This window comes from Amblyomma mixtum, chromosome 10 (genome assembly GCF_055824585.1).
Source record: "Amblyomma mixtum isolate Tamu chromosome 10, ASM5582458v1, whole genome shotgun sequence".
Lineage (NCBI taxonomy): Eukaryota > Metazoa > Arthropoda > Arachnida > Ixodida > Ixodidae > Amblyomma > Amblyomma mixtum.
In genome coordinates, this window is record NC_143021.1 from 69,582,640 (window position 1) to 69,590,604 (window position 7,965).

The 7,965-nt window shown below is 49.7% G+C and overlaps 1 pseudogene across 1 annotated transcript; it reads left to right on the forward strand.

Annotated features, from left to right (window-relative positions):
• Window positions 1-5,165: 5,165 nt before the first annotated feature.
• LOC149326057 (uncharacterized) lies at window positions 5,166-7,702 on the forward strand (annotated as a pseudogene). The gene is made up of 5 exons (XR_016286250.1): window positions 5,166-5,363; window positions 6,102-6,321; window positions 6,897-7,036; window positions 7,201-7,265; window positions 7,618-7,702. The product of XR_016286250.1 is annotated as an uncharacterized LOC149326057 (transcript).
• The last annotated feature ends 263 nt before the right edge of the window (window positions 7,703-7,965 follow it).

Below are 7,965 nucleotides of genomic sequence, written 5' to 3' on the forward strand. Positions count from 1 at the left end.
CAAGGAGGAGAGCCCCTCTTGGCAACAGACTAGCTGTGCTCCGATGGAAATTGCAAGCCATGACGACACGCCCCCGGATGTACGATCACTGCCGCCAAAGAGCTACAAATTTCCAACGAACCAGACCGGAAGGTCCTGTAAATATGCATGGTTTGAGAAATTCACGTGGCTGTCGGACGACTACGAACGCGACGTCGTGTTTTGCAATTTGTTTCAAATAGCTTTCAAGGAAAGAAGAGAAAACGTTACAGCAGTGGAAGTGTGCTTCATTCACAACGGGTTCAGTAATTATATAAAAGCCGCTGAAAAATTTCAGTGTCATGAGAAGAGCCAATTTCACTGCGTTTCCACAAGCCTCCAACTGTCGAAAGAAAAAGGAATGCGTGTAGTGCAGCTACTATCGCAACACAGCAGCAGACAGCAGGAGGAAGCCAGGCAGGCACTGCGTGCAATAGTGAGTTCGGTGCGTTACCTATGCCGCACAGGTCAAGCTTTACGAGGGCAAACGAAGGACGAAGGCAACCTCCTTGATCTGCTAGATGAACGATCGCAAGACGTGCCTACTTTGAAGGAGTGGCTGGAGAAGCGAGATAGGTGGCTGAGCAGCGACATACAGAACGAGCTCATAGAAATTATGGCGCACAGCGTTCAGCGAGGCATCATCAGAGACATCAGATGCAGTTCGTTTTATGGAATCATTGCTGACGGTACCACCAACGTAACAGGCAATGAGCAGTTCACATTTTGTGTGCGTTGGGTAGACGGGATAACACTGGAAGTGTGTGAGAAATTTCTTGGCACGTACAATGCACCAGACAGCAGAGCCGAGGCGTTGTATAAAGCCTTGAGGGACATGATTTTGCGTCTGGGCCTGGACTTTCAGAACCTAAGGGGGCACTGTTTCGACGGGGCCGCGAACACGGCAGGCAAATTTACTGGCGTGCAGAAAAGGATTACGGAATCTGAACCACGGTCAATATTTGTACACTGCAGTAACCACTACCTAGACTTGGCACTCCAGGAGGTCACAAGGAACTACAATGTCACCGGCGACGCTCTCAACATTGTAAAGGATGTTTCCAATGCAATACTCGAGTCGAATAACAGGAAGACTGTTATTCGAGCGTTGTACTTCCCCCGGGTAATGATGCAGTGAGCAAGACTGTTCTAGGCAGAACACCCTACTGCTACCACTGTGTCGAACGAGGTGGACAGTAAGAGTGGTTTGGTTTAGGTTTGGTTTATGGGGTTTAACGTCCCAAAGTGACTAAGGCTATGAGAGACGTCGTAGTGGAGGGCTCCGGAAATTTCGACCACCTGGGGTTCTTTAACGTGCACTGACATCGCACAGTACACGGGCCTCTAGAATTTCTCCTCCAAAGAAATTCTAGCCGCCGCGGCCGGGATCGAACCCGCGTCTTTTGGGTCAGCAGCCGAGCACCATAACCGCTGCGCCACCGCGGCGGTGGACAGTAAGAGTGAAATCAATAGAAAGGTTCGTTGAGATCTATGAAAGGGTGCAGGCAACTTTGCAGGAACTGGTGCAAGCTCTCTCAGTGGCACCGGCAAGACAGCCTTAAAAGGATATGAGAAAGTATTGAAGAAGTTCGAAACATTATTATTGGGTATCAACCTTTCTATAGCCCTGTTCTGCCCGTGCGAGGAATTAGCGGGAATGCTTCAACGCCCAGTTTACCGCGCTGCAGGAGCGAAAGAAGCAGCAGAGGCTCTTTGTGACCGCTTGTTAGGGCTGCGGTCTGACGCCTCATTTGACGTCCTGTGGCAGCGGACGAACTCAAGAGCAACAGAGTAAGATCTAAAGGAACCTCGAGCGCCCAGAGTTTCGCAGCCGCCCAGAAGGCTTCCATTCACAGACAAGCCTGAGGAGCTTGCCGCGCTTGACGGCAAGTCATTACAGAGAAAATAGTTTTTTGCCGGTATTGATCGTATTACCACTGAGATCCGACGGCGATTTGAACAGCCTGGCGTGGAGCAGCTAGTTAGCCTCGAGCGCATTTTCACTGATGCTGCTGAAGGTCGAAACTTGGCGTCAAACGGCCTAAATGAGCTTTTAGGAGCACACGCTGCAGATTTTGACATCAACAGGCTTTCAGCGCAACTCGTGCTTCTTCCAACGCTCCTGCGTGACGAGGGTCCGGTCGCAAGTGAACGCATTTTACAAATTCTGCAGGGGAAGTCTGCAGACATGCGTAATATGATGGACCAGGTTGTCCGGTATCTGCAACTCGTGTTTCCTGTGCCCGCGTCAGCTGCTTCAGGAGAGCGATCTTTCAGTGCTCTGAGGAGAGCAAAAACATTTCTGCGCAATCGAATGACGCAGAGGAGGCTGACACACCTCCTCCTCCTCCACGTGCACAAGAAGAGAGTTGCGGACCTGCAGTGGGATGCCGTTACGAAAGAGAACGGCAGAACGAACAGCAGCCTTCGGCCTCCTTTGAAAACCTCTCCAGCCCAGCGTCCCCTTGTCATGCTAGCCTTGAAGCTCGTCAGTCTGCGATACTATAGCTTTGTATTAGAAATATTATAGCGCAAACAAAGACACGGACAAAAAGGGAGGAAACACAGAGCTTGTGTGTGTGTTTCCTCCCTTTTTTGTCCGTGTCTTTGTTTGCGCTATAATATTTCTAATTCAATATGAACTACCAACTCGCCCAACAGGAAGTTTTAATATAGCTTTGTACCTAGTGCCTACTTTCGTGTCTACTTTCATGAATATATCAGTTCACATTTGCTTCAGTGCGAGCGCCAATTCAGAAATATTGAAAATGTTTTTTCGCAGCTTTCGAATCCGTTTACTCACTTGCGCGGTCTGCGCAGGTTTGAGTAATTATGAAATTTCCAACCATTTTTAAAGTGTGTATACCAATGTAGAATAAGCGAGGATGCAATTAAGTAAAATTGAAACGGCTACAGTGAATTAAAACATTAATAATTAATAAGAATAAGAAGTTTGCAGGAGTCAAGCACAGGACCGGGTTAATTGGAGGAATATGGGAGTCGCCTTTGCCCTGCAGTGGGCCTAGTCCGGCTGCTGCTGCTGATGATGATGAAACAAAGACAATACTTGCCCCCCTCACTCCCAGAAACGTTCCGGAGTACCTGGTAAAGACCCATTCTCGGGAAACTCATGCGTCAAAACGAGGGGCAAGAGGTACCGTTAAAACACTTCTGAAACTGAGCTATGAAAAGTACATTCGTTGCTGGCCAAAAGTATTAGGTCCACGAACCTGAAAACCTTCAGGGTAGATAACGAAGAGAGCTGCTCTTGTATCAGTCGGTCATGATGGGCGGGATAGATATCACTTAGGATTGGAGCAATGCAGGCGCCGATGCACACTCCGCTCTTTTGAATAAAATTACATTCACCCCAGCCTGAAAGAGCAGAATCGGCGGCTGGCTACACCGAGCACCTGCTGATCTCAGTAGCCGGCTCTGTCTCGAGGAAACTCAAAGGAAGCCAAGTGAGTGTTTCCCCAGACCACCAACAGAAAGTCGCTGTGGTGCCGTACCTGCATGCTCTTTCTCAAGCGTGGCCCGCATGGGGCGTTTTTCCGGGAGATTCGTCGACGTCGACGGCACCGGAGCGTTTTGAAGCGAAAAGCTTCACTAGGCTTGTCAACACCGCGCTTCGCATGAGCCACCCCTCGGCGCCGCCGCGGCGCGCCCTTCCTCCTCCTCGCCACCTGTTTACCCTTCGCCGCTGCTAGCGGTTCTTATCGCGTTATCGCAATGCCCGAGCGGCGGCGGCGGACATACAGAGGCCGCGCGCCGCGGCGCGCGCTCCGTGTCGTTACTTCTCCTCCTCGCCATCGGTTAACCGCTTGGGACGGCGGTCTCCGTCCCGAGAGAAGGTTCTTTCGCAAGGCGTTGCGAGAACGCACGCGTGAGCGGCGGCCGTAGAAGAGGCGCAGACATTCGCCATGGAAGGAAGAGAAGAAGACCCAGAAGTGGTAGCGAGGGAGTGGGCTCAAAATCTACACCGCTACCGTGGTGCTCCCAGTCCATTGTGCGCGAACTGCGACAGCCATGACGTCAAACAAAGCATAACTGCAGATTTTCGCTTGTATATCCAGGCTTAATCAGAGCTAAGCCACTGCCAATTATTTTTGCCGCCGGAGAGGACGTTTTTGCCAAATCGTCAGGTTCTGTCGAAACAGAAAAAATCGTCGACGCCGCGCCGACGCCGGGAGAGGGCAGCGACGAGGGCCAATGAGAGCCGGAGCGAGCGTCACGTGACTATGGACGGAGCCACGCCGGCCGAGAGAGACGCGCTCGCGAGCTCTTTCTGGCACTGTAGCTTGACCACCAAAACTGCGTCGTGCTTCCCGGAAAGACGGGCGTTTGGCGCTCCGATGGTACCGAGGCTTGGGCTTCGGGTTTTTCGGCCGAAACGGCCGAGCAGCATGTTGTCTTTCGGAGGAGTCGCTTTTAGCTGGCCGCGCCGTCTCTCAAGGTATCAGGGGCACGCGTAAACGGTAGCGCCATCTAGTGACAAGACGTCAAAGCACATCAACGCTGTCACGGCCACCTGGATTGAAGTGAACTAGAAGTACTAGAAGGCTCACTTTACCTGGATCGAGCGCGCCGCGCGCGCGTGATCGAGGCGGCCGTGACGCTGTGTTGAATAAATTTTTTGTCCGTAATTGCTGATAACTACGATGGGTGCATTGCGAGCCTTTTTTTGTTCCAAGAAGAAAAACTGCAAAAAGATGAAAATGTAACAAGTGACTAAAAGCTAGACAGCTGCTTCACCAGGTGTCGTTCTTGCGAGGTAAACACACTGCATTTAGTTAGGCCTAAGAGCTCGAAAATCGCCATATCTGAAAAACAAGGGCCAGTTATCGCTTATACCTCTACGCGTGGGCGAGCTGTGCGAAATAAAAGCGAACCGCTGCCAGGGACCCAAAGCAACGTCGAGCGGCGCTGCTGGATGGATGGATGGATGGATGGATAGGAGCGCCCCCTTTGAAACGGGGTGGTGGCAGGGAGCGCCATCTCTTGACAGGGAGCGCCATCTCTGGCAGAAAAAAAGAAACTGGGGATAGACGTGGCGCTCCACCTGGGCTCCCGTGCATGCTTTCTCCTTCGCTCTGTCGCTTCCGCGCATGTGCAGACGTCTCGCGCTGCTTCTGTCGCGCGCCGCAATGATCCGGCTGCAGTGCGGGTTCAAAAAGATATGCCAGCTCGACAACTATTTCAGGAAAGCGAACCTAATCTAAGGTGAAAGGCTTTTAAGCCATGTGTACTCCGTAGAGCAGGTAATTGAAAACAACGAAGCCCGATTGAATGGAAAATGCGTGTCACAAGTCAGCGACAACGTTGTGTACGACGTGAACCTTGAGGTAAGCCTGTCCATTTGTTATATGCTCAAATAACTGAACGTTTTTATAAGCACTAGCTACGAAACGAAGCGGTGCACTCGTTTGAAGTTCTCCGTTGTCGGAATGCATATAGGACTGAGTTGTTTCCACATGTCATTTTTGAATAAATTAATCGTGCACTTTCGGGAACGACGTTTGCGTCATGGGGAAGAAATTCTCTGCGGCCAAACCATATTACCCGCTATAAAGTGGGACAGTACGAGACACACATACTCCATCCCTTAGAACATCGCCCGCTGACTTGGCTGGGAGGCAGCTGGACGTAAGCGCTCAGAAGCCACACATATTGTTCGCCTTTTTTTCTTTCAGTTGCAATGTCATGCCTGCAATTTATTTTTTTGTTCGCTCCACGAACGCGATGTTCAGCGTGAGGGGTGCCGAGCTAGAGGCGCGCTGTCGTAGCTGTGGTATCGAGCGCGCGGAGCGTTCGCGTAATTGCGCTGGCATAAAAACGCACTTACAACATTGTACTGGGTGTTTTAAATAATGAAGCCTTTAACCAAATCTCTCGCCTTAATTTTAGCTTTGTACGCGCGCACGGAATAGTGTGGGAGGGGCAGACGGAGTTAGCTGAAAAAATGTACACCGTGCCACATGACATGTAGCTGAAAATTTGTAGAGGGAAGTTTCGGGAGGAAGCCTTCTTTAAGATGACGGCAAGCGTCTACGCTGTCTCACTTTTATTTCTGACTCTCATAGCTGTCGTGGTCGTGCCAGGAAAAGCAGGAGCTGCTTGTTCGAGAGGGGCGATGCTCCTGCAAAGCTGGAATTACAGCTAACTGCAAGCACGCAGCTGCGGTGTGCCTCCATGTGAACGACCACCAAGTAAATTCACGCACCAGCGAGCCCCAGAAGTGGGGAAAACCGAGCGGACAGCCCAAGAGGCGCTTAGAAGAGGATGTTTTGGACCTCTTCCCCCGTAAGTATTTTTAGGCATCCGATGTGCCACACCTTTAAACGGCAGTTTCCATTTTATGAGTGAATCGTTACCTTCCTTACCCCTTGTCTCATTCTCCATAACAGGACAGGGCAGCAGGGTTCCTGATACCAAACCAGCTGACCCAAATATCGTTCTCAGCTATCCGGACATAGTGTGTCCACTGAGAGAAATATTGGAGCTGCAAAATCGAAGCGCTGAAGATGTCATTTGTGCGACCTTGCTAGATGACATTGTTGACAAAGTCTAAGAAACTGTGGAAAAGGAAATCCTAGAGGATTTACTGCAGTCAATGTCGCACCGGCCTGTTTACAGGTATCTTAATGTCCTCGATGACAAAACAACTGAAGTAAAAGATTTTGTTAGCGAAATGGACCGTGAAAGGGCGCATATGTACAAAACAAAAGTAGTACTGAAAGAAGCACCACGTGACATGGGCTTCCACACCATAGGCCAAGCAAACTGCTCATGGTATGAAACTAAAGTGCAGTAAAAGGTAGCCGACACATTTCATATACATTCTGTTGACTCATATTTTCAAATTTGCCAATTTTCAGATGGCATGAAGAACGTCGACTTCGCATCAGCAGCACGAAAGCACATGCCATACGCACAAAAAAGAATGATGAAGGATTGGGGAGAGCTGCTACTAGCCTTTGCAGAACATCATCATACACAAGTGCTGCAATGCACTACGGTATGTTTCCAACAGCACAAAAATTTGTTTAAAAGAAACATTTGGAGTGCTTAGTTATGGCATTCCAACACTAAATTCACTTGTGCTGCCACAAGCTTGGACATAAACCGTGATGTTCACAGTTTATTTGCTCTTAAGTTAAACATGTAAATGTGTTTTACTAGGCATCAAGACAGAAGCCACAGCACGAGAAGAGCTCCAACGAAAGCTTGGCATCCGTATTGAGCAGGTGAGTTCACTTACCAGTTTACATCAGGAGTTATTCCTGGCATGCTCAGTTTCCTCTTTGTTGTAGCCGCCGCGGTGGCTGAGTGGCTATGGTGCTCGGCTGCTGACCCAAAAGACGCGGGTTCGATCCCGGCCGCGGCGGCTAGAATTTCTTTGGAGGAGAAATTCTAGAGGCCCGTGTACTGTGCGATGTCAGTGCACGTTAAAGAACCCCAGGTGGTCGAAATTTCCGGAGCCCTTCACTACGGCGTCTCTCATAGCCTCAGTCGCTTTGGGACGTTAAACCCCACAAAACCAAACCTCTTTGTTGTACATTTCAACTCAAGCACTAATCTCAATTATTCATGTTCTAGGCAGGACTCGTTGTGCTTCCACAGCAGCCATGGCTGTGTTGCAGCCCAGATGGACTCGCAAAAATTGGCAGTGAAACTGTGTTGATTGCAATCAAGTGCACATTCAAATACAATTGGAAGAACCATTCATCGACTATGAAGAAAGGCGAAGCTTGCTCCCCTACTTAATGTTTAATGGAGATGTGATTGTGCTCAGAACCACACCTACTTATTACACACAAATAGAAGTCCAGATGTATGTTTTGAACCTGCAGTGGGCCATTTTATATGTCTACGGCCCGAAACATGCAGTTATAGTGAAAGTAACTCGCGACGAGGCTTTTCTGTGGGAACTGATCCCCAAGATGG